A 27616-nucleotide genomic window follows, 5' to 3' on the forward strand; every position below is an offset into this window, starting at 1 on the left:
AGATATATATATATATATATATATATCATAGACATGATATATATATATATCATAGACAATATACTAAATAGGCTGGGCTGTTGTAGCCAGGGGAGGGATCCAAAGCAGGGGGAGGAGAGCTCAACCTTAGAAGGAGGAACAGAAATACTTCCAAAAGGCCACATCCCTCAGATAAGAGGAACTCTACTAAAACCCTGAAACTTCATTAGAAGGTTAGAAATGCCCACCCTCCACCCAGCTCTACCATCATACCAGTAAAGCTCCAATATAATAACAGTGAATTACAGCCAAAATGGCTGTAAACCACATTTTTTTTCTGGAACAGTACAAAGGGAAATTCCAGAGCCAAAAAGGAAAAAGAACATGGATACAGAGGAACTTAGAACCTCCGGTGTCTGGAGCTACAACAAGCATTGAGTGCAACTCCTAGAAAGATTAACACCAATCCTCACACCAAAGGTCTGTCTCCCTTAGTATTTATTATCCTATACAACATGTCCAACTTTCAACAAAATTTACAAAGCATGCTTGTATTAGTTTCCTGAGGCTGGTATAATGAATTACCACAAGCTTAGTGGCTTAAAATAACAGAAATGTATTTCCCTACTGTCTTGGAAGCCAGAAATCCATTGTTACTATCACTGGGCTGAAATCAAAATGTCATCAGGCCTGCCTCCCCCTCAAGGCTCTAGGGGAGAATCTCTTCCTTGTATCTTCCAGCTTCTGGCGGCAGCTGCCATTCCTTGGCTCGTGGTTGAGTCACTCTATTTGTTTTCTCCAATGTCACGTCACTTTCTCCTCTTCTGTGTGATTCATGAATGGATGTGATTGCACACATCCTGGATAATCCAGGATAATCTTCCCATCTCAAAGGCAAGAAAAAAATGCAGACTGCAGAGACAAAACATATATGAGAAGCAGACTCAGATATGACACTGATGTTGGAATGATCAGACAGGGAATTTAAAGTAACTACAACTATAATGTTAAAGATTCTAATGGGAAAATATTCCCCAGGGAATGCCTGGGTGGTTCATGCAGTTAAACATCTGCCTTAGGTTCAGGTCATGATCTCCAGGTCCTGGGATCAAGCTCCACATCAGACTTCTTACTCAACAGGGAGTCTGCTTCTCTCTCTCTCCCTTTGCCCCTCCCCACCACTTGTTCTCTCTCTCTCTCTCTCTCAAATAAATAAATAAAATCTAATAAAAGAAAAATAAGAGAAGAAAAACTTTTTTCAGGATTCCATATGTTAGGCCATAAAAAGTCTTAATAAATATTAGAATACTAAAATTATATGGAGAAAAGACGGTCTTTTAACAACCAGTGCTGTGGAACAATTAGATGTCATATACATAAAAGAAAAAGATCTTTGGTGTAGAGCTTATACCTTACATGAAAAGTAACTAAAGGGAACTCAAATGGATCATAGACCTAAATATAAAACAATAAAAGTCTAGAAGAAAATAGGAGAAAATCTGTTTGACTTTGGGTTTGGTAGTCAGTTTTTAGATATAATGCCAAAACTATAATCTATGAGAGAAAAAAAATTGCTAAGTTGGACTTTGTTAAGCTTTTGCTCTGTAAAATGCAGAGGATTAAGAGGATGAAAAGACAGGCCACAGAATGGGAGTAAATATTTACAAATCACATCTCTGATAAAAGATTATATCCAGAAGATGCACAAAACTTCTAAACCTCACCAAGAAGAAAACAAACAGCCCAATTTTAAAATGGGCAAAAGATATGAACAGACACCTCACCAAGATACACAGGTGGCAAATAAGCATATGAAAGGATTTGCAGTATCATTTCTCTTCGGGGAAATGCAAATTAAAAGAAAATGCAAACGAAAACAACAACTACATGCCTATTAAAATGGACATATTCCACTCCCTCACCACCAAAAATTGGCAAAACCAAGTGCGGATGAAGATGCAGCAGAGCCGAAACTCTTATTCATTGCTGTTGGGAATGCAAGATGGCACAGTACTTTAGAAAACACTTTGGCAGTTTCTTATAAAGCTAATCATAGATTTATTAGAAAACCCAGCAATTTACCCAATTGATTAGAAATAGTACGCTTACACAAAAAATCTGCACAAAATGGATAGTCATGCATCCACTGCATCAAATATTTATAGCAGCCTTATATTCCTAATAAAGCCTGAAACAGCTAAGATGTCCTTTAATAGGTGGATGGATAGAATGGGTAACAGTGGTACATCTATACTATAGAATAGTATTCAATGATCAAAAGAAACCAACTGTTATGCCATACAACAGTATGGATGAATCTTAAATGCATATTGCCAAATGAAAGAAGTCAGTCTCCAAAGGTTACATACTGTTCGAGTCCATTTATATGATTAACAAAAAGACAAAACTATAGAGATCAAAGAGACCAGTAGCAGGCAGGGTTTTAAAGAGAGGGAGACAGTTGATTAGGTAAAGCACCGTGGATATTTTATTGCCATGAAACCTTTCTGCATGGCACTAGAGTAGTGGATACACGACTATCTATGTCAAAATTCATACTTTACAGAACAAGAATCAAAGTGAATCCTAATGTAGGTGGGTCTTATAAAAGAATTTAACTATATTACAAAGGTATGACATAGTCTCACTGCATGATGTGCAGATCTAAATAACTTTAGAAATAACTGGAAACAAGACTAAAGACCAAAGAACTGTCCATAAGCACTGTACTCTAGTTGCAAAGTTACTCCTCACGGGAGTATGGGTTGATAATTCTGAAACTCTTGTGCATGTGTGCTAGAATTGAACAATTACATAAATTAGGACACCAGATGGTGGCAGCAGGCGTCTCACTGTTGAAGTGGGGGATTATAGATAAGCAAGGGGAGAAAGATAGAATGAACACTATGAATGGATGTGAGTTGGAGCCATTAGCATGAATTCATGTTTAGCTTAGTATAGATACTAATGGATAGATATAGAAATAGTCACAGTGATTTGTATATATAGGCTAGTGTGTGTGTGTGTGTGTGTGTGTGTGTGTGTATGTGCACACGGTACCCACTGAGAATGGGCCCCAGTTGTAACAGGCATACTCAGCACCCAGATCTTGATTTTTAATACCATTCTCCAACAAAAGGAAACAGGCTCCTTGGAGAAATGGCTGATTCTAGAGCTGGGGCAGAAAACAAAATAGATGAACTTGGATGCTTTTACAGTGCCAGGAAGTAAGAAAGTGCTCAAAAACAAAAATAAAAACAAGCAAAAAAATGATGAGGGTATGTCACAAGGCCACAACACTCATCTTAATAGCCCAAACTGGAAAAATGTGAGCAAAAAAAAAGATAACATAGAATTAGATAATGGTACAAAGTATAATCAAATACCGATGAGTCCACATTGATCTAATAAGTGACTGAATAAACAAATAACAGAATGCCAAATAACTTACATACTGCTCCCTTAAGGAGGCAGAGAGTAACTCTTCATCTTAAGTGTGGGCTGTGCACAGTGACTTCCTTTTACAGAGAACAAGATGGAAAGGGAAGAAAAAGAGTAACTAACATTTCAGCTGCGAAATCTGGCAACTACTATCTTAACTAGGTGATTAAGGTTAACATCCTTAATGGTAAATGATGTCGACAGCACGTTCTCTTGATGCACTGTATTGAAAAGGACACTTCACTTCTATGGTCTTCTTCCTCGAAACCCAGAATGCCATTAAATCATGGGGAAAACACCCAACAAACCCTAATTGAGGGACCATCTACAAAAAAAACCCTGACCAACATATCTCAAAACTGTCAAAGAATCGAATACAAGGGATGTCTGAGAAACTGTCACAACCAAGAGAAGCTGAACTAAGGGAGCTAAGATGATTAAGTATATTATGGTATTCTGGATGGGATCCTGGAACAGAAACAAGACATTGAGGAAGAACTAATGAAATCTGAATAAAGTATGGAGTTTAGCTGATAGTAATGCATCACTATTGGTTCTTTAGTTATGACAAATGTGCCATAGTAATATAAGCTATTACCAATAGGGGAAACTGGGTACAGGGGTATATGGGAACTCCCTGTATCATCTTTGCAACTTTTTTTTGTAAATCTAACTACTGTAAAATAAAAACAGCATGTAAATAGATTTTTTTAATGATCACAATAGTTCATGTCCTCCACATCATACCCTTTGCAATGTGACTTTGCCGCTCCTCCCTTGGAGAGCTGGTTTCTATTTCCCCCTTGAATCTGGATTAGCCCAGGACTTGCTCAGACTGAAAAAGTGTGATACCAGTCTTGGAGTTTCCAGAGGCCCTGCAAGTCACAGTATGATTAGAGACATGGCCCAGGCACCCTTCTTACCCCAGCCAACAGCCAGTCAAATGTCAGACATGTGACTGAGTCCATTCTTCTAAAATGAGCTAGTCCCCAGCACACCTGCCCTCTTACTTAGATGCAAAGAGGCAAGGCAAAATGAGCCCCACCTTACCCCATCAGCAGGGCCACCAGTGATTCATAGGAATGATGATAACAAAAGCTTTTTGTTATACAGCAATAGCTAAATGATTCATTCATACCTGAGCGTAATGGTGTGTGTACAAGGTTATTTGTTGTAACAATATGATTATAAAAGATTAGGAGCCACCTAAAGCCTCATCAGTAGGAAACTGATCAAATAATTATGAGATGCATAACAACGGAATATTATGCAGCTGTTCAAAAGAACAAGGCCACTCTTATGATGAATTGCTATGGAACAAATCCCATGATATGTTTTCTAAGTGAAGCAGCCAGATGCAGAAGAGCATATAGAGGAAGCAACTGATCCTGTAAAATATTTATATGTGTGTAGGCTTTCTGCTGGAGGATACACAAGAAACATGACAACAGCTGCCCCTAGGAAGGGGAACTTGTCAACTGGGAACAAGTGGAGGAGACACTTCCTTTTCACTTTACCATCTTTTTTTATCTTTTGAATCATGTAGATGTGTTATCTATTCAAAAATAAATAAAAGCAGAATGAACAAAAACCTTCCTGTGCCTTTCAATTTCAGTCTATTATTTTCTAATCCCAAGATTTCCCAGATCCACAGGGCTACAAATAGCAGTGGGAGAGCCAAGCTGTATTTTCTCTCTCCCTCCTCCAGGCAGCCTCCACCCGCACCTAGAGAAGCCCAGTTCTCTTGCTCTCCTTGTTGCACACAACCTCGCCTGCCACTGGAGGGCAGCAGGAGGCTTCCTTCCCGGTAAGGAATGGCGAAGAGCTCAGGGCCGGCCCTGAATAGCATAGCAGGCTGGTGGGCTCCTGCAGAAAGGGCTCTGGCTTTCCATATAGGGAGGATGGGAGGAAGGGAGGAAGGGAGGAAGGGAGGAAGGAAGGAAGGAAGGAAGGAAGGAAGGAAGGAAGGAAGGAAGGAAGGAAGGAAGGGAGGGAGGGAGGAGGGAGGGAGGGAGGAAGGAAGGAAGGAAGGAAGGAAGGAAGGAAGGAAGGAAGGAAAAAAGAAAGAAAAACAATAATAGTAAATAAAATAAATGATTTCGGGGATCCCTGGGTGGCGCAGCGGTTTGGCGCCTGCCTTTGGCCCAGGGCACGATCCTGGAGACTCGGGATCGAATCCCACGTCGGGCTCCTGGTGCATGGAGCCTGCTTCTCCCTCTGCCTATGTCTCTGCCTCTCTCTCTCTCTCACTGTGTGCCTATCATAAATAAATAAAATAAAATTTAAATAAAATAAAATAAAATAAAATAAAATAAATGATTTCGATCCAAGAAAAAACTCCTCCCAGAACCCCCTGCAGGCCCTGGATCACCCTGCCATTACCCACAGCGTCCCCAAGGGAAACCTGTGCATCTTCTGGGATTGGGGCAGGGTTGAGGGTGTCTGGCAGAGGCCATGGGGGAAAAGGAAGGAGATGACTCAAACCTCCTGGCCCCTGGCCTCCACCAGGCTCTAGAAAACCATTGGAAAAATGGTTTGAACTAAGGATCTTCAGGCTGCTAAGACTAACAATCCTTATACTCAGGAGATCTGGAGGGTTGGCCATTGACGTCTCCCTGCTCAACCTTGAAAAAGCCCCTTTCAACCTTGAACCCACTCACATCTGGAAGCCATAAACTGGAATCGGTGATTGTAAGAATGAATAAAGCAAAAAAAAATAAAAATAAAAATAAAAATAAAAAATAAATAAAAGAATGAATAAAGCAATTAATTTGGGCCATTGAACTAAGGACCTTCTAGACTGTTAAATCCCCATTTTACAGAAGCTGAAGCCTGGAGCCGCAGAGTAGCTTGTTCCTAGCTACCCAGGTGGCAAGAGGCAGAACAGGATTTGAATCCAGGTTTCCCCGGCTCCTGACGTCCCCTGCTCTTACCACTTAACTCATCTTGCCTCTGAGGGCTGCCCAAGGGATTGCACAGGAGAGGTGGCTGTGAAAGTGCGCAGGAAGGGGGCTGGAGGCCGGGCTCACCGAGTTCACCCCGTTGGCTGCTGATGCGTGCCGGCGCGCATCCTTCAGGGAAGCTGCGTTCCCCTGGAGATAGGCCGCGTGACCTTCGCGCCCCCTGGGACAGGCTCCTGTGCCCCGCGCCCCGGTGAGTAGTCTACACCAACGCGCAGCGGCGTCCTCCCCGGGGCGCCCCCGCTCCCCCACCGCCCCCGGCCTGCGGGGGCCCGGGCTGCACTCCGCAAACCCGGCGCTTCAGCGAGCGCAGCTCGGGTTTGCGAGCTCAGGCCTTTGTTGGCGCACAGGGGACCGAGGGGACCGAACCGCCGCTCTTGCGCGATCGCTCCTGTTGCGTCCAGAAACACACGCGCGCCGGGAACCAAATACGCTGCACCGCGGAAACCCGAGCTCGGGGCGCGCGTCTCCGGGTAGGGTTGGCGCGGCGGGGCTGGTCCTTCGGGCCTTCGCTCCCCGGCACCCCGCCCCTGCCTCACTTTGTCCATCTGCACTGGGAGATGGCGTGCGTAAGGGCTCAGCCCAGTGCCAGCTCCGTCTGGGCTGGAAGGCGTTTTTTTCCAGGCACGGCGGGAGGCAGGCAGCAGAGAGCAGGGCAGACAGGGAGGCTGCTGTGGGGAGTTTGTGTTCCCCGGAGGAGTAAGACAATAAACAAGTAAAGGAAAAAACAGACAAGATAATTTGAAATCAGAGCAAGTGTAAATATAATGGAAGCACGAGTGTACAGCTTGTGCCAGGCTCTGTTCTGAATGCTGTGGGATGTGCATCAGCCCTGCCAAGGGCACAGCAAACTTGAGATAGAGTAATTATCACCCCTTTCACAGATGGGAAAATGGAGGTTGAATCACCTATTGGAGGGAAATGAGAAGTTGAAGAATCTGTTCATGGGAAAGCAGTTGAACAATTTCCTCGAGTGTCCAGCAAATGGTGGAGACCAGATTTGGACTGCATGCGACAGCTGGGCACCAAGTGTGGTCTCTTGATACTCCAGTCTGTCACTCCGGCTGTGCGATGTCAGGAGAGCTTCTGAGGCTAGAGCAGAGCTATTCTGGAAGGATGTCAACAAGGGTCTCTGGCGCAGGGTTGGGGGGGGCATATAAGCTGAGGCCTGAACCATGAGAGGACCCAGCCATGCAAAGAGCTCTGTGCACCGGGGCGAGGGAACAAGCAGGGTGACAGCCTTGAGGTGGGAGCAATGGCACTGCTACTTCATAAATACAAGCAAGGTCAAGGGAGCTGGAGGTGAGTGAGCAACAGCAAGGGGGTAGGAGAGGAGATTGCAGGTGGCCAGGGACCAGGTGGAGCAGGTTTTGCAAGGAGTTGGGATTTCATTGTTGTTGTAAAGGGAAGTCCTGTTGGTCTGGCGCTGAAGGTGCTATGAGGATGAATGGGGTGGACAAGGCAGCAGAGGCCCTCCCTGCTCTGCCAAGAATCCTCGAAGAGGAAGTTGGTCACTTAGCTCTTAAACACACTCTCTTGCCTTCTGATCTCCTGGCCTCTACGAGATTCATGGTGACATTCACCAGCCCTTGGTCTCTTCCAGCACAAACTTGGAGATGTCAGATCAGCTAAGCCCTCATTTTACAGACAGGGTGAGGCCCAGACTGAAGGGAGGGGTCAAGTATCTTGTTGGTACGTTTCAGTCACCAGTGTACCCCACCAGCATAGCCTAATCTGGCCCTTAGATCCAGGCAACGGGGACCCTGCCCTTCAGGGTCTTCATGCATTAAAGGGCCTCTCTCCAGCCCTCCTCCAGCTGTTTATGACCCCCTGCCCGATCTTAGGGCCAAGGGGATACAGCCACCCAAACCTTTATCCTCTTTCTAGGCATACTGTGGGATCCCAGCATCCCTGAAATCCAAAGGTCCCAAGCTTGCTTCCAGGACCTATGCAACCCCCTTCCTGGCATGTTCTCTGGAGGCAGAACACAAGACTGTGGGGGAAGGGGCATGAGGGTAGAAGGAGCTTGTAAAGGCATGGGAGGTTAACGCATATGCGGGGTCTGCAGTGCAGCCAGCTGGCAGTGGAGCAGAGATAGAAGGGAAGGGGGTGGCCTGGGGACCCGGGGCCTGCTCTCCTCACTGCCACCGTTCTGCATTTCAAGGCAGGTACCTGAGAAGTCTGAGATTTCCAAACTGAATCTGGCCTTCCAGGTTGTTTGGAAGTTAAATTCATCGAGGAAAAAGATAGAACATTTTAAAAACAATATTATTAGCTTGATGTATAATGTTTAAATATTTCGATTTTGGGGGGTGAGTGGGCCCCAGTTCCCACCAATACCAGGAGCAGGTCTGGCCCAGCACATAGGAGATATTCAGTATTTATCAGCCAGATGGATTAGTCTCATTTAATTTAATCCTCACACAGACTCTACAAGGGAAATAGCATTGTCTGTTTTTTATTGATGAGGAAACTAAGCTTGGAGAGATTTAGTGACTGGTCCAGTTTGTCACATTAGAAAGTAGCAGAGCTGAGGCTCTTAGCCCTAACGTATCTAATTCTAAAATCCATTGTAGTTGGTTCCTGACAAGTTCATACCCATTATGAACACATGAAATGTATTATAGCAGCTTGATCATGTCACTTGGTCTTGTCGGATATATGCACTGTCTATATTACACAAAAATGGTCTCTTCTTGATTCTTAGTCTATCCTCTAAGGTACTTTGGGAAGTAACAGGGCAGGCATTAATGCTCCATTGAACAATTGTGGGGAAACCAAAACAGTGAGAAATAACCCAAGGTATCATCAAAGCTTGAACAAATAGGGTTTACTTTTCTTGTATGACAAGAAATCTGGAGGTGGCCAGACCTCCAAATGGTGTAACTGTTGTTCTATCCTCAACAAATACTTTTTACTTCATGGTCTGTTCCGGTTATTTATTGCTACATGACAAACAACCCCCAAACAATGATCGTTTTATTATTTTCTATAATTTTGTAGGTCAGAAATTTGTGGGCAGGGCTCAGCTGGGTGATCCTTCTGATCCATGGATATAGACTAGTCACTTGGTCATGTTCAGCTCATGGCTGGGTTCATCTGGAGGATCAAGAGGGTTTTATTGGGAAGACTGCAATGCTGAGCTCAACTAGGTCCCTATTTCTTTCATGAAGTCTCAGGGCCTCTCCAGGTTGTCTCTCCAGAAGAATGGTTTGACCTTTTCCATGGCAGCTCATGAATCCAAGAGGCCATGGTGAAAGCTGCCAATTTTTTTTTTTTAAGGGTAAGGCCCAGAATTGGCAGAGCATCATTTCCACCATTATACTCTGTCTAAGAAGTCACAGGCCGGCCCAGATTCAAGAGGAGAAGAAGTAGACTCTGCCAAATAAACTCTTCCTCTTGGCAGAAGAAGGGCCAAAGAATCAGGAGCCATTTTAATCACATGGTCCAAGATGGCTGCTTGAGACCCAGTCATCACATCTCAAATTCTAACCAGCAAAGAGAAAGAGAAAAGTAAGGTACATACTCTCCCTTTTAAGACATTTTCCAGAAGCCACACTAAACATTTCTCTTTGGTAAGAACTCACATGGCCATACTAGGATATGGGAAGGAAGCAGGGAAGAGTAATCTTCATTACAGGCTGCCATGTGCCTGTTGAAATTAGCGATTCGATTAACTAGGGAAGAAGAGAGTGAATATTGAGGAAAAACCGGAAATCTGCTGTACTGTTGGACTTTTTGCTGCCAACAGCCATACATATTATTTCCTTCTTTCCTTTAAGATTTATTTATGTATTTGAGAGAGAGCGCGCGAATGAGCAGGGGAAGAGGGGAAGGGGCAGAGGCAGAGGGAGAGAGAGATTCCATAAGCAGACCCCCCACCAAGAGTGGAGCCTGATGTGGGCCTCGATCCCAGCACCCCGAGTTCATGACCTGGACTGAAACCAAGTTGGCCACTTAACGGACTGAGCCACCCAGGTGCCCCTAGCCAAATACATTCTTAAAGGACATGTTTCAATTCCAATCTTGCCTCTCCTGACACATCCTCCACACTACCACCAAAATAACCTTTCCTTTTTAATTATTGTTTTATGTTCCTAAAAGGTAAATCTTTTAATCATCCCCATGCCAACAGCAAGCTCTGAAGGTTTTTTGTGTGGGGACTGTGGGGATCTTAATGCCTAAAATAACAATAAAAGCATTGGTCATACACCAGGCACTTTACCAAGCACCAGATGAACATATCTTACTCTGTCCTTATAGTAACTGGATGAGAAAGGATCATACATGAGGAAACAAGAGCTCAGAGAGGTTAAGTGGCTTGTCCCAGGCTACACAGTGAATAGGTACAAGGTGGAGATTCAAATCCTTGTCTGTCAGATTCCAAGGATGTACTGAAGCACCCACACATGTGAAACCCAGGGACCATTTACTGGTAACCACTCTGGAACATGGACATGGTCCATGGTTGGAGTGGAAGTGTTAGAAGAGGCCTACATGAGCCACGGACCTGCAGATGCCCCCATGTCCCTGCAATCCTTGGTCGGAGGTCAGGCAGGCACAGTCCATGATATCAAGCTGGCACCAGGAATTCATGTCATTCCCATTTCCTTTATACCCTGAATGAACTCCAGACCACGAGCAGGAGACTGTAGAATTGGCTACCTTGCTAAGCTATGGTCAGTGACTTCCAGCCTCTCTGGGCCCAAAATGCAATGAGGTCCCTTCCAGCTCTGAGGTTCTCTATTCTAACCCCAGGATCTTCTTGCCTTTACCTCACCCTGTTCCAGAACATCCAGTGGCTTCCAGACCCTCTTGGCTTCAGCTTTGCCGTGAGGGGGAGGCAGAGGGCTCAGGGAGAGTACAGGAAGGGAAAGAGACAGACAAACCCAGGTTCAAATCCTGATTCCATCCTTTCTGAGAGTCTCAGTGTTTGCATCTGTCAAATGGGAGGAATAATCCCTCCTCTGCTGACTTAAACAGGTGCTGAGGACCACACAGGATAAGGGATAGGACTGGTCTTTGCAGAACAGAACTGGTGAGGCATGCAGAACCCACTTGGGCAGATTGCATTGTCTCCCTGGGGGGAGCAGGGAGAGCTTGGGGAGGGATGAGGGCAGGGGCAGGCGGAGTGCTGCTTCTGCTGGAGGACTCCTACCCACAACCTCATAGAGGAAGTGGCCCACAGTGGGCAATTACACATAGAGGCCCTGTCAAGGGACGTGGTGATCCAGAGCAGTGGTTCTGAAGCCAGCCAAACCTGTGTTGGAATCGCAGCTCTACCCCCCTCCACTAGCTGCGGGACCCCTGGACAAGTCATAACTCCTCTGTACCTCCATTTTCACATCTATACAGTGGGATTAACCAGAGCATCAATTGCATTGGCATTTTGGAAGAATAGAGTGAGAACGTGCCCTTAGAACACTTAAGTGCAGATGACCTGTCCAACCAGCCGTAATGACAACAGTGATCACATTTTTAATTACATTTTTGAAAAAGCACTAATTAAATATGTCCTAGAGGTGTTTCATTGACTAGCTTGGTACTCCTCACCACAACGCTAAGATGTAGTTAATGTGATTAATTCCCCATTTAAAAATGTAGAGATGTAGGTGTGGTTAGGTGGAAAGCTGCCCAAGGTGACCCACCTTAAGTGTTGAAGGCAGGCTTTGAACCTGAACCCAAGCTATCTGATCTAGAGTCCACCTTAATCAATAGGCCATGCTCATGTTAGTACTATTGGCGTTATTATCGTTGCCCTTATATTTGGTACCCACCAAATATACTTGGCAGTATATTTGGCCAATATATCAGTATACTGGCCAATATATCAGTTAAAAAATACAACAGTTGATTGGAGCAGGTGAAGTCACCTGACCCAAAGTTTGCTGAGAGATGGGCTGGCCAGCAGCAGCCAATGACATAGCCTATGGCCACAGCTCCACCCAGCGTGGCTGAGCTCAGTTAACTAATCAGCACCAACCAGAGCTGCCAGTTTGGGTTGGGATCCAGGAGGGTTGGGTCAAATGAACAGAAGCTGGAAGACCGGGTGAGATCAGTTAACCTGAGAGTTTCTGCCTTTTCATCCCAAATGAGTCTATATCAGCTCACCTTTAACCTTAGGGTAAATGCTAAAAATGGGAAGTGGCAAATGGAGATGGACAGTAACTCCATCCAGAGGAGGCCAGGAGACACAGCCTGGCCCAGTGCCTGGTACACCAGAAGCCTAAGTCAGTCCTTGGTCCACTTCCATATCTATGATCAGATTCTCACACACCATCTGGTGGGGAGGGGGACGCCAGGCCAGGCCTCTCCCCTGCACCCCAGGTTCCTATGTCCAGTGGATGGCTCGATATCTGCATTTGGTGTTGCCCACGCATCTCAATTTTAACCTGTTCCAAACAGAACTTCCCACCATGCCTCCCAAACCCATCCCTTCTGCAGGATTTCCATTTCAGGAAATGCCAAACTTCCACTTCTAGTTGCTGAGATTAAACATCTTGGCGTCATCCCTGACCCCTCTCCTGGTCTTATACTCCAGCATTCCTTCAGCCAACAAATCCCACTGGCTCTTCCTTCCAAACGTTTCCAGCAACTGACCACCTCTGAGTACAACCACCACGCCCACTGAAGTCTAGGTCGCCAACCTCCGCCCCTTGGGATGACCTCAGTAGCCTTCTCCAGCTTCTGTGCTTCGCAGCCAGAGGGGTCCTGTTAAAACAAAAGCAAATCTGCCAGTCCCCTTGCTCAAAACCCACTGATGGCTTCTCTTCTCACTGAGAAAAAACAGAGGTCTTTACAAAGGTCTTCAAGGTCTCACACTCTGGCCTGACCAGTTTCTCATATACACTTGCCTCCCTGACCTCACCTGCCAGCCGTGTGCCTTGCTCTCCCTCTGCTCCAGCCACACAGGGAGGGTGCTTCCTGTTCTTGGAAGGAACATTCTCACCCCTGGGCCTTTGCACTTGCTGTTCCCTCTGCCCAGAGTGTTCCTCCCTCATGGGTCCCCTCACCTTGGTTGGGTCACCTTGGCAGAGAAGCCTCCCCTGGGCACTTTACTAACGATTGTCACCCCCACGCCCACCCACCCCGTCTACTTCCCCAATTTATTTTTTTCGGTAGCATGAGTGCTCTAAGTCACAATCTGACTTGCTATTGCCTATATCTTGCACTAGGCTGGGTGAGCTGCGTGTGGGGAAGCACTATTATCCACCAGGTTTACTGTGAACCCACAATTTAGAACCAACACCTGGCAGGTAGCAGGTGGTCTGTGAATCTCTGCTGGATGAACAAAGAAGCACACAAATGAGGACTTCCTGGAGACGTCCTGGCCCCGCTGCCACCTTCTGGGTATTCCCAGGCTACTTGCTCACCTCCTTGATCCTGCCAGGGGTAAGCCCCAGGGCCCTGGCCCAAACAGGAGAACCAAGGAGACCAGTCAAGGAGGAATTAGTACAAATAAGTGGTGATCTCTTTTTTTTTTTTTTTTTAAGGGTAAGGCCCAGAATTGGCAGAGCATCATTTCCACCATTATACTCTGTCTAAGAAGTCACAGGCCGGCCCAGATTCAAGAGGAGAAGAAGTAGACTCTGCCAAATAAACTCTTCCTCTTGGCAGAAGAAGGGCCAAAGAATCAGGAGCCATTTTAATCACATGGTCCAAGATGGCTGCTTGAGACCCAGTCATCACATCTCAAATTCTAACCAGCAAAGAGAAAGAGAAAAGTAAGGTACATACTCTCCCTTTTAAGACATTTTCCAGAAGCCACACTAAACATTTCTCTTTGGTAAGAACTCACATGGCCATACTAGGATATGGGAAGGAAGCAGGGAAGAGTAATCTTCATTACAGGCTGCCATGTGCCTGTTGAAATTAGCGATTCGATTAACTAGGGAAGAAGAGAGTGAATATTGAGGAAAAACCGGAAATCTGCTGTACTGTTGGACTTTTTGCTGCCAACAGCCATACATATTATTTCCTTCTTTCCTTTAAGATTTATTTATGTATTTGAGAGAGAGCGCGCGAATGAGCAGGGGAAGAGGGGAAGGGGCAGAGGCAGAGGGAGAGAGAGATTCCATAAGCAGACCCCCCACCAAGAGTGGAGCCTGATGTGGGCCTCGATCCCAGCACCCCGAGTTCATGACCTGGACTGAAACCAAGTTGGCCACTTAACGGACTGAGCCACCCAGGTGCCCCTAGCCAAATACATTCTTAAAGGACATGTTTCAATTCCAATCTTGCCTCTCCTGACACATCCTCCACACTACCACCAAAATAACCTTTCCTTTTTAATTATTGTTTTATGTTCCTAAAAGGTAAATCTTTTAATCATCCCCATGCCAACAGCAAGCTCTGAAGGTTTTTTGTGTGGGGACTGTGGGGATCTTAATGCCTAAAATAACAATAAAAGCATTGGTCATACACCAGGCACTTTACCAAGCACCAGATGAACATATCTTACTCTGTCCTTATAGTAACTGGATGAGAAAGGATCATACATGAGGATACAAGAGCTCAGAGAGGTTAAGTGGCTTGTCCCAGGCTACACAGTGAATAGGTACAAGGTGGAGATTCAAATCCTTGTCTGTCAGATTCCAAGGATGTACTGAAGCACCCACACATGTGAAACCCAGGGACCACTTACTGGTAACCACTCTGGAACATGGACATGGCCCATGATTGGAGTAGAAGTGTTAGAAGAGGCCTACATGAGCCACGGACCTGCAGATGCCCCCATGTCCCTGCAATCCTTGGTCGGAGGTCAGGCAGGCACAGTCCATGATATCAAGCTGGCACCAGGAATTCATGTCATTCCCATTTCCTTTATACCCTGAATGAACTCCAGACCACGAGCAGGAGACTGTAGAATTGGCTACCTTGCTAAGCTATGGTCAGTGACTTCCAGCCTCTCTGGGCCCAAAATGCAATGAGGTCCCTTCCAGCTCTGAGGTTCTCTATTCTAACCCCAGGATCTTCTTGCCTTTACCTCACCCTGTTCCAGAACATCCAGTGGCTTCCAGACCCTCTTGGCTTCAGCTTTGCCGTGAGGGGGAGGCAGAGGGCTCAGGGAGAGTACAGGAAGGGAAAGAGACAGACAAACCCAGGTTCAAATCCTGATTCCATCCTTTCTGAGAGTCTCAGTGTTTGCATCTGTCAAACGGGAGGAATAATCCCTCCTCTGCTGACTTAAACAGGTGCTGAGGACCACACAGGACAAGGGATAGGACTGGTCTTTGCAGAACAGAACTGGTGAGGCATGCAGAACCCACTTGGGCAGATTGCATTGTCTCCCTGGGGGGAGCAGGGAGAGCTTGGGGAGGGATGAGGGCAGGGGCAGGCGGAGTGCTGCTTCTGCTGGAGGACTCCTACCCACAACCTCATAGAGGAAGTGGCCCACAGTGGGCAATTACACATAGAGGCCCTGTCAAGGGACGTGGTGATCCAGAGCAGTGGTTCTGAAGCCAGCCAAACCTGTGTTGGAATCGCAGCTCTACCCCCCTCCACTAGCTGCGGGACCCCTGGACAAGTCATAACTCCTCTGTACCTCCATTTTCACATCTATACAGTGGGATTAACCAGAGCATCAATTGCATTGGCATTTTGGAAGAATAGAGTGAGAACGTGCCCTTAGAACACTTAAGTGCAGATGACCTGTCCAACCAGCTGTAATGACAACAGTGATCACATTTTTAATTACATTTTTGAAAAAGCACTAATTAAATATGTCCCAGAAGTGTTTCATTGACTAGCTTGGTACTCCTCACCACAACGCTAAGATGTAATTAATGTGATTAATTCCCCATTTAAAAATGTAGAGATGTAGGTGTGGTTAGGTGGAAAGCTGCCCAAGGTGACCCACCTTAAGTGTTGAAGGCAGGCTTTGAACCTGAACCCAAGCTATCTGATCTAGAGTCCACCTTAATCAATAGGCCATGCTCATGTTAGTACTATTGGCGTTATTATCGTTGCCCTTATATTTGGTACCCACCAAATATACTTGGCAGTATATTTGGCCAATATATCAGTATACTGGCCAATATATCAGTTAAAAAATACAACAGTTGATTGGAGCAGGTGAAGTCACCTGACCCAAAGTTTGCTGAGAGATGGGCTGGCCAGCAGCAGCCAATGACATAGCCTATGGCCACAGCTCCACCCAGCGTGGCTGAGCTCAGTTAACTAATCAGCACCAACCAGAGCTGCCAGTTTGGGTTGGGATCCAGGAGGGTTGGGTCAAATGAACAGAAGCTGGAAGACCGGGTGAGATCAGTTAACCTGAGAGTTTCTGCCTTTTCATCCCAAATGAGTCTATATCAGCTCACCTTTAACCTTAGGGTAAATGCTAAAAATGGGAAGTGGCAAATGGAGATGGACAGTAACTCCATCCAGAGGAGGCCAGGAGACACAGCCTGGCCCAGTGCCTGGTACACCAGAAGCCTAAGTCAGTCCTTGGTCCACTTCCATATCTATGATCAGATTCTCACACACCATCTGGTGGGGAGGGGGACGCCAGGCCAGGCCTCTCCCCTGCACCCCAGGTTCCTATGTCCAGTGGATGGCTCGATATCTGCATTTGGTGTTGCCCACGCATCTCAATTTTAACCTGTTCCAAACAGAACTTCCCACCATGCCTCCCAAACCCATCCCTTCTGCAGGATTTCCATTTCAGGAAATGCCAAACTTCCACTTCTAGTTGCTGAGATTAAACATCTTGGCGTCATCCCTGACCCCTCTCCTGGTCTTATACTCCAGCATTCCTTCAGCCAACAAATCCCACTGGCTCTTCCTTCCAAACGTTTCCAGCAACTGACCACCTCTGAGTACAACCACCACGCCCACTGAAGTCTAGGTCGCCAACCTCCGCCCCTTGGGATGACCTCAGTAGCCTTCTCCAGCTTCTGTGCTTCGCAGCCAGAGGGGTCCTGTTAAAACAAAAGCAAATCTGCCAGTCCCCTTGCTCAAAACCCACTGATGGCTTCTCTTCTCACTGAGAAAAAACAGAGGTCTTTACAAAGGTCTTCAAGGTCTCACACTCTGGCCTGACCAGTTTCTCATATACACTTGCCTCCCTGACCTCACCTGCCAGCCGTGTGCCTTGCTCTCCCTCTGCTCCAGCCACACAGGGAGGGTGCTTCCTGTTCTTGGAAGGAACATTCTCACCCCTGGGCCTTTGCACTTGCTGTTCCCTCTGCCCAGAGTGTTCCTCCCTCATGGGTCCCCTCACCTTGGTTGGGTCACCTTGGCAGAGAAGCCTCCCCTGGGCACTTTACTAACGATTGTCACCCCCACGCCCACCCACCCCGTCTACTTCCCCAATTTATTTTTTTCGGTAGCATGAGTGCTCTAAGTCACAATCTGACTTGCTATTGCCTATATCTTGCACTAGGCTGGGTGAGCTGCGTGTGGGGAAGCACTATTATCCACCAGGTTTACTGTGAACCCACAATTTAGAACCAACACCTGGCAGGTAGCAGGTGGTCTGTGAATCTCTGCTGGATGAACAAAGAAGCACACAAATGAGGACTTCCTGGAGACGTCCTGGCCCCGCTGCCACCTTCTGGGTATTCCCAGGCTACTTGCTCACCTCCTTGATCCTGCCAGGGGTAAGCCCCAGGGCCCTGGCCCAAACAGGAGAACCAAGGAGACCAGTCAAGGAGGAATTAGTACAAATAAGTGGTGATCTCTTTTTTTTTTTTTTTTTAATTTATTTTTGGTGATCTCTTTTTAAATATAACTTTATTTTCTGCCTTTAATACAAAAGTCCCGTGCCGCAGCTGTTGGCTTTCCTTCCTGTCAAATCACATTTTACCCTGAGAGCTCGGCGCTGGTGCTGTGTATTCCAGCCAAGGATCTGCGGTCACGGAATCACTGGTGAGCCAGCCGTGTGGGCTTTACAGGGGGTTCCCAGGGAAGCCGGGGACACATCGCCCCCTGTGGCACCTACCTCAAACCCCCTCATTCAGGAGGGACTCCACATTGCTGACTGATGAGGTTGGTAACGGGTAATGGCGTCTTCGTGCGAGTCTCTCCACTCTTCTGTAAGTTTGAAAGTTTCCTTTAAAAAAAAAAATGTTTTCTCTGAAGTTCCTTCTGTCCAACACATTCCCAGAGGACTTCCTATCGCCCTTCCCTCTCCACCATCACCACCCACAACTTCTCTCTTCCCCTCCCCTCTGGTTTGACAAGAGATCAGTTCGGCTCCACTTACCAGCAGCATGTTGGCATGCTGGAGTCATCTGAGGACACTTAGAAACCTTTGGTGCCCTCTTGCTTCCCCACTTCCCAAGATTTGGAACCAAATGGTCTGGTGTGAAGGTGCTGGGCACGGGGTGTAGTAAATGCTCCCCAGCCAATTCTGAGTTGAGCAACTGTCTTGTCAACCAAGACTAATCCCTGATTTTTTTTTTTTTCCCCCTGCAGCCAGGGGCCTCCTGTTAACAGGGCCCAGCTTTCTTGGAAGGCATTTTAGCAACACCTTTTGTCACCTGAGCCCATCCCTAGGGTCCCACCACAACTCACTTAGAGTTCTTCCTTTCAATCCCAAACAATGTACTTCATTTACCACCAGGGTGCCTGGTGGATGACATTCTTTCCATTACCTTATGCAACACGGGTTCACTGTCACCATTTGGAAAGCACACAGAGGCACACAGGAGCCGACCACAGCTCCTCTTTGGCCCTGTAATTCCTGAACAGAAAGGATCCGTTGTCACCCAGTCACTTTAAGGGAACAGCTAAAAAACACATTCAAAGGGCCCTGATGATAATGAGTATGCTAATGTGATTTCCATTGGGTGCCCATGTTACCTCCAAAAAACGCTGTCTGACCTTCCTTATGGATTCAAAGCTTCCATTGAAGTCAACGGGGGATTTGGGTTTAAATAACATCAAAGTTTGCACTTAAAGGGGTGAAACTGGGGAGTCGTGAATTAAGGGTGAGTTTCACATTGGCCCTGACACTGCTGACCTTGAGGGGGAAATGCATGCCCTGGTAGGTTGTAAGTGAAGCTTCTGGCCCGGCAGCTGTTGCCTTTGGGGGAGCTGAGCCAGCAAGTGGTGAACGGTGAACGGGGGTCCCTTTTACATGACCAATGAGCTTGGGAGGCCTGAGTTCAAATCTCAGCTCTCTACTAGTTAGCCAGATGACCTTGGGCAAGGCAAACCATTTCTCTGATTGAGCCACAGTGTCTGTAAAAATGGCATGGATGAAACAAACTTTTCAGAGTTGCTTTGAAGATTAAAGAAGTATGTATGAGGAAGGAGGCAGGAAAGTGGAAGACATGTTGGAACTCTCCATCCTCCCACCCATTTGGAGGCACAGCAGCGGGTAGGGAGCACAGCGTCCCACCTTCCAGCCCTTCCTTCCTTCACTCAGTGTATATTTATGAGGTGCTTCCTGGGTACCCGGCACTGTTTGGGTGCTGGGGAGTCAGCTATGAACAAAACAGATGACCTCTGCTCTCCTTGGAGCCACCATCCCAGTGGGGGAGACAGACACCAAAAACGGGAACAGAAATTATCCATAAGTTGTGACAAGTGCTACGGAAAAGGAAGAGAAAAGTTCTTATGAAAGGTGCAGAGCTTTAAAATCAGACAGACCCAAATTCAAATCCCAGCTCACCCCTTGCCGGGTGTGTGACTCTTGGGAGAGTAATTTTATCTCTCTTACAATCTTTTCATATGTTCAGTAAGATCCGTTGATCATTCATCCACCCATTGAACAAATATTTATAGGATTCCATCTTGAGTCAGGCATTCTTCTGCATGTTGGGGAGCTGGCAATGGATAAAACAGACAAAAATCCTTGCCCTTGGAAGCTTAAGCTCTGGAGGAAAGAAAGAGACATGGGACCAATATATACAGTTCAGGTGATGGAGGAAAAGCAAGCAAGGCAAGGGGGTGTAGAATGATGGAGAAGGGTGCCTTTTGATGTAGGGTGGTCAGGGAAGGACTCTGGGGAGGCAACATTTAAGCTGAGGCCTGAGGGTCTTGGGGGAATTGGCCCCGTGGGCATCTGGAAGAAGAGCTTCCCCAGCCAGGGGAGAAAGCAAGCAAAGGTCCTGAGGTAGGTAGCACAGAGCATGACTGTTGGGAGGATTAGAGAAGCAGAAACAAGGCATGTGGAGCAACTGGCACAGCTCCTGGCTCTGAGCTGGAGCTCAATACACAGTGGTCATTATTTGCACCTCTTTCATGGCAAGTGGGGGATAAGTCACTTTCCACTATCCTAAATGTTCTGGGGGGGTCTGTAGATTGGTGATCTTTTAATTCACTCTTCTCTTGTTTTCTGAGTGAGAACCAGCAAGCCCCACTCCCCAGCCCGCCTCTGTCTCCAGTCCCAGCCGACAGGGATGGTGGCCATGTGGTAGTGGCACTGGAGGGAGGGGGTGTGTGATGAATGATGGCCCTTAAACAATAATGCCTGCATCTTGAATCTCTTTCCTCTGCACAGCCTCACAAACGAGGCGCCCTGGAAATGCTGCGCCCGTCGCCAAGATGCGCCTCCATCTGGGGTGGAAGGCAACATCTGCTAAACAGCTGCATCTTATTTGAGGGCTGGTACTTAATTAAATTACTCCGCTCCGGTAGGGGCAGGCAGAGCCGAGCTGGAAGGGGCAAAGTACAAGCGTGTATTCCACTCCTCCCCAAGTTGGCCCAAACTCCTTTCCCGGGGCACCCCTCCGCATGCCCATTTGTCGATCCCACCGACCTGGACATCCACACATTTGCAGAAACCCATGCTCACTCCTGCTACCTCCTTGCCTTCACTCAGGCTGACCCTCCTGCCTGTCCAGCTCCTCCGTGACCTTCCAACAACTCAAACATCAACATCTCCTCCAGAGGCCTTTTCCAATGTCCCAGACTCAGTGACTCACCTCCCATGAGCTCGTGCGGTACTTTGTATTGGAGCATTTCGTACCATTACATTGTGATGTCACAGCCCCTGCCATTCTGTGAGGTCCTTGTGGTTTAAACCAAGTTTAATTCATCTTTATAATCCCAGCATTGTGCCTGACTCCCCGTAGACACTTAAGTATTTGGTTAATAAGTGGATGGCTGGGGACCCCAGTGGCTCAGTAGGTTGAGCGTCTCCCTTCAGCTCAGGTCAGGATCCTGGGATCCTGGGATCAAGCCCCGCGTCAGGCTCCTGGCTCAGCAGTAAGTCTGCTTCTCCCTCTCCCTCTGCCCGTCCCACTTCACCACTTGTGTTCTTTCTTGCTCTCTCAAATACATAAATAATTTTTAAAAATGTGGATGGATGAAGGGGTGGAGGAAGGGAGGAAAGAAAGAAGGGATTGGTGAACAGATGGATGCCACTTTAATGCCACTGCTACTAGGTAGATCCAAGCTGCAACCACTTCTTATAGAGACAAACACCACAGTCCCTTATTGGCCTTCCAGGTTCCACTTGTGCCCCCAATAGTCCATTGTACTTAAAGCACTCAGAATCTTTTAAATATGAACTTATATTACATCACTCACTATTTAAAACCTTCCAGTAGCTTCTACCTCCCTAACCCTCGCCTATAAACCCCTGTAGGATCCAGCCCCTTCCTGACCTTCTGATCTCATCTTATTGTCCTGCACTCTGACTGCTTTGGGAACCAGCTAGGCTTCCTCACCGCAGGCCCTTTGAATCAGCTGTTCTCTTTACCTGAGACTGTCCTCCCTTGGCTGTTTGTGAACCTGGCATCCTCTTAGTCCTCAGGTGCACCTCTAATGCCACTTCCTTAGAGACGCCTTTCTTTACCCCTCCTGCCAGTCCAAATATCCACCATCTTGACCCCCAAAGGCAAAGGGGGCCTGAGCCAGCCATCCAGAGGTTTTGGCTGCTGAAATCCAATGGGCTCCCAGAGCATGAGTCTCACTTGGGGTGGTGGTAAACATGTCCCCCCAGGGGGTAGCCATAAGCCACCCCTTCACCCAGGGACTCACTCCTCCTCTCCATCAACTGATGATCCCTCATGAATGGGCTTGTCTGGAACTGCTGCAATTAAACCATCGGAGCAACATTGGACCATTTGTTTACTATGGCACTTAGAGCTGGAATGGCTTGTTGTTTTGACGGTTTCTATTTTCAGCTCCATTTCCTGGGGGTAGCGGGGAGAGGGTAGGCAATGAATCCTGGTCTATTCAAGCAAAAAGATGCTTCAGTGAATCCTAACATTTCAGAGTCACAAAATTCTAGAATCATTTTCATGGAATGTGAGAAGAGTAAAAAAAACTGTCGTTTTCATTAGAGGTTCTTAGATTCATGGAATTCTAGAATCTTATACAACAGAGATTAGTATCTTAGTGTCAAATCAGTTTAGTCTCAAAGCCTCAGAGGGATGGACTCTCAGAGATCCTCTCACTGAGTTGAGTTCTCTGATCCCGAGTCACGCTTCAGAAGACCTTCTCTGATGACCTTACCTACAATGCGTGCCCGTGTACACCCACTCTCTGTCACTCTATTGTTTTACTCGGCTTCATTTTTCTTTCCCAGCACTGCTCACCGCCTGACATCTGATGCAGTTCTCTGCTTATTTGCTTATTGCCTGTCTCCCCCACACGTTGGATTGAGGTCAAGAACTGTGCTTTGTTCATAGCCTAGAAAGTACTTCGAAAATAGTGCCTGGCATGCCACAAAGATTTAAAAATAAATAAATAAAAGTTCGTTCATCCAACAAATATTTATGGAGTGCCCACTTCATTTTGGCCCCTCGGAGATAATCATGTTCCAGGACAGAAGGTGGGTCTGCTTGCAAGCCAGATCCAATTGGTAGTGATACCCTGAGCCATGTGTTGAAAGGATTCTCAGGGCTCATCCAAGCTCCATGGGGGAGGGCGATCGATCAGCGATGTCTGGCACGGACCCAGCGATGGAGAGGCAGCTTCTCTCCTCTGGCCTCTTATCTTACACTTAACAAATTGAGAGTGGGAGGGGGCACCAGGGCCGGCCAGTTTGGGGGTGCTGCTGCAGTGGGCTCTCCGGGGCTGGCACCTGAGCCTGAGTCTCTGGGGGGCCAGAAGTTTCATGCACTGCCCCCTCACCTAGGCTTTTCGGCTTTCCCTCTACCCAGGCCTTCCCAGGAGTGAGGGGCTATTGGAGTGCCTGGCCTTGAACCCCAGCTTGGGAACCCAGTTCTGGAACGCTGCCTGAACACACAAGCCAGTTATTTTTAAAAATCCAAAAAGAAAAGGAAGAAAGAGCAAACTCACTGCTTCGGTCTGCGCACCAGGCCCAGCTGAGAGAATAGAGGCTTGAAAGGAACAAAGAATTTCCTCAAACACAGCAGATCAAGGGCTTGGCTTATGTGGTAACCGGTGACCGACCACCGCGCTTTGTGACGGAGCCTTCAGAAGGCCCCAGATCCTGCTGCAGTCTGTGGGGGAAGGGGAGCAGGGAACACCCTTCCCACCCCCACCCCACCCCAGGGCAGGCTGCTCACAACGCTGGACTTCCAGGACTGTGAGCATGAGGTCTCAATGGCCCTGCCAGAGCCTGTAGGCTGACACCCTGAGTCAGACGGACAGGCCGAAGCCCTGGAAGGGCTCCGGGTCACACGGGAGCCAGGGGCCAGTGTACTTCCCTTCTTGCCAGGTCCCCCTTCAGGGAGGCGGAGACCAGTCAGGTGAATCTGAGCACCCCCCTTACCTTGTGTACCCATCAGGACTGCCTGGGAAAGTCTTCTCAGAATCTCTCCCAGCCATGAAAACTTCCTGTTCCTTTCCCTCCACAGATTTCCCCTTTTGGGGTGCCCAAGGGGTAGGAGTTTTACCCCTAGGTCTCCAGCACCAGTCAGTTTTGAGATTACAGAAGATTGTGGTTGAACTTTAGATTTCAAGATTGGATGATGTCACGGATTCCTGCCAGGTGGCCATCCTGGCCCCATCCTGAGGACTTCACAGGGGGTGCCTCATGGGTGGCCCCACAATCCTGTAATTAAGTATCACCATCCCCATTCTGCAGATGAGAAAACCAAGGTTCCCAAGACTGAAAACCAGGCTTCAGGTGAAATGGCAGTGATTGACAGAGCTGCTGCTTGAACTCAGGTCCACCTGTCTCCTAAGCCCAGCTCCTGTTGACCCCATCCCTCCCTGTGGGTCAAAGGTCACGGCAATGCTTGACTGGAGTCCTGGGACTGAGGCAGATGCCGGAGGGCCCAAGCTGGGGATGAGGAGCTTCCCTCCATTTGATGCCAACCTACACATGAGCTGGACTTCAGCCTGAGGGTGGCACAGGCCCAGCTGGTCTCCCTGTGACGGCCCCCACCCCACAACACCTGTGTGTCACTGACTCGCTGTGTCTCTTTCCCATGGGTCTTTTCTACCCGACCCGTCAGGCAGTGTGGACTCCATTCTGCGGGCCTCTGGCCTCATGGCCTCCTCTGACCCTCCCGGTGTCTCTGCTTCTGTGTCTACCCTGTGTCTGAATGCGGCCTTCTGCCTCCACATTCTGGGTCTGGGTCTTCCCTAATCTTCCACCCGAGCCCTATGTCTCTCTCTCATCAGCCCTCTCTGCAGGTGTAACACTGCCTCTCCTGTTCTCCCCAGAGCTGTTTCTCTCTCACTCTCTCCATCTCTGCCTGCCTCCATCTCTGCAGCGCTCCTTCCCTCCTCCCTCTCTTCCTGATCGGCTCTCCCTCTCTCACACCACAACACACTGACACGAAATATTCCAGCAAATCCCAGTGTAGCGGTAGGGGGACAAGGAAGGATTGGTCAGGGATACTCCAAAAGGTGGACTTGGTGGGGCAGGGTCATGCAAAAGGGAACTGAGCCAGCCTTCTCTCTTCTTCCTTGGAAATGACTGGCTGCTTTCCTGGGAGGCAGACAAGAAAGTCCCTGAATAGGGATTTAAAGCACTAAGCTCTGATTCCTTCTTTTTAATATTTATAAAGAGAGAAAGGGGATAATTTCAGGAAGATCATTTCAAGGCGAAAACCCACATATTTTCAATAGAATTATTCCAAAAGCCCCTTTCCGGCTCATTGGAGTGTATAATTTTGTAAGTTAAAGACACGAGGCCTGGTTTCCAAGTTCCCTAAAATGACGCAGCTAAGCAAGGGCCAGAAAGGAAGTGTAAGATGAGAAGGGGGGTGGCAACAGAGAGGGACAAGCTGGTTCCAGGGTCAGACAGGCCACATTGGGGCCAAGGGACAGCAGTAGACAGCACCGTGCCTGACCCTTCTCTCATTTGCACCTGTTCCTCAACAAACCATCCAAACTCAAGGTATGACCATTGTCACATACTTGGCCCTAATCCTGAGACACCCCTCCCCCGGGTCCAGACCTACAGAGCCAACTGCCCAGGCAGAGGCCTCACAGGCTCCTTGAGCTGGATGTGCCCAGAGTGGTCACAATCTTCCTTCTTACATCTCTGCTGTCCTTGGCCTTCTTCTCAGCTGTCCAGGTGCTGAGCTGGCAGTCTGGGAGTCCTCGATGGGTCCTCCCTCACCTCTGCCACCTTTAGGCGGTTGTCAAGCCTGTTGACCACCTCATATGTCTGGAATCTTCCTCCATCCACACTCTCTCATTGGCTAACCTTGGGCCTCAGCATCCCTGGCCTAGACCACTGTCCTGGCTCTAGGTTGAAGGAACGGGCACAAGACCATGTAGAGGCAGACAGAGCAATCTTCTGGAAGACCAGCTCTAATGATGGCCCTCCCTTCCTCGGAAATAGTCACACTCCCCACCACCTCCAGGATGCAGACCAAACTCCCCCACTCTGGCCTCCATGATCCAGCCACAATCCAACAACTTGATTTTCTTATGCTCACCTTCCCACCACGAACTCTTCACTGTGGCCCAACATGAGCCACTCTTTTCTGTCTACCCAAAAGAAATAAGAAATAAGAAAGGTTTTCCCACCTCCAGGTCTTGGCTGAACCTCCTCCCTTCCCCTGGAATGCCATCCTGCTGTCTTGGCATATGTAGCTCCTACCTCCTCTCAAGGTCCCTCTCAAGTGACACCCATCTGTGAGGCACGGAGGTAATTGTCCTTCTTAATGTGGGTTCTTTTTCTTTCTCTTTGACCTGTGACATGTCACTTTGAATATGAGATCGGCCGTGAGGCCTGAGAGCAGGTGAATGAACTCCGTGGCTAAGACATTTTCTCACACCAAACCAAGCTGGATTCTGTGGTTCTGGGTGGGTTCCGAAAGTTGTTGGCAGGGTACCCCGCTAATAACTACGGTTGTCACAGTAATGAGCAATGTCATGGCAAAGATCAATTGCTGAGCGTGTACGGTAAGCCAGATACCTACTTAGTGCTTTGTGCACACGACCTCACGTAGTTCCTGATGACCCAATATTGCGGGGGTATTATCGTCTCAGTGGCACACACAAGGAAATGGAGGCCCAAACAGGGGCCACAACCCGTCTAACACCCCACTGTGAGTCAGAAGGTCGGGACTCTGGTGAGGCCAGCCCAACTCTGGAATCTTTTTTTTTTTTTTTTTAAGATTTATTTATTTATTCAAGAGACAGAGAGAGAGAGAGAGAGAGAGAGAGAGAGGCAGAGACAGAGGTAGAGGGAGAAGCAGGCTCCATGTAAGGAGCCCGACATTGGACTCGATTCCAGGATTCCAGGATCATGCCCTGGGCTGAAGGCAGGTGCTACACCTCTGAGCCACCCGGGAATCCCCCCAACTCTGGAATCTTTGTGTTTAATCTCAGACGCACTGAGAATCCTGACACCTCAGTAGCGGCAGGAACTGACTCAGTGCTGCCTAAGTCAGCTCCCCTGAAGAAGACCCACTTACTGTGAGGCTGGGGCCATATCCCCTTCTTCAGGCTCTATCTTCCCCATCTTCTCAATGGTCAAGTTCCCATTTAAGAAACAGAGACCTTTCAGCTGCCAGCTCTGTAAACCTCAGAGGGCATAGCTTGTCATCTATTCCCCAGAAAAGCCACAGCTGGGAGAGAAGGAGCAAGAAACTGCAAAAGGATCCCATGGTGGTGTGTGCGTGTGTGTGTGTGCGTGCGTGCGTGCGTGCCCGCGCAGAAACAGCCCCCTTCCACCTCCTGCCCCAGCACCACACTAGGTCCAGCTTGGCCAGGGCTCTTCCCTGCTCCACCTCTGAAAGCCCTCAGGAATGCTGCTGTGGTGACTTCTGAAAGGGCTGGCTCCTCCTTTGCAGACTCCCTAGCTTCATTTCTTTTCTTTTTTTTCCTTTTAAGATTTTATTTATTTATTCGTGAGAGACAGAGACACAGGCAGAAGGAGAAGCAGGCTCCTCACAGGGAGCCTG

General features: G+C 47.8%; 1 long non-coding RNA gene across 2 annotated transcripts in view; it reads right to left on the minus strand.

Annotated features, from left to right (window-relative positions):
- Nucleotides 1–481: 481 nt before the first annotated feature.
- Nucleotides 482–27616, minus strand: part of LOC121477958 — a 97324-nt gene continuing 70189 nt past the window's right edge. The window contains exons 2-5 of one of the 2 annotated variants that reach the window (XR_005984391.1): nt 20002–20205; nt 18980–19068; nt 18325–18435; nt 482–891 (exon numbers count right to left, since the gene is read on the minus strand). This is a non-coding gene — a long non-coding RNA (uncharacterized LOC121477958). The remainder of the gene's footprint in view (nt 892–18324; nt 18436–18979; nt 19069–20001; nt 20206–27616) is intronic. The other variant, XR_005984392.1, reaches the window with a different exon arrangement.

This window comes from Vulpes lagopus, chromosome 18, assembly GCF_018345385.1.
Source record: "Vulpes lagopus strain Blue_001 chromosome 18, ASM1834538v1, whole genome shotgun sequence".
Lineage (NCBI taxonomy): Eukaryota > Metazoa > Chordata > Mammalia > Carnivora > Canidae > Vulpes > Vulpes lagopus.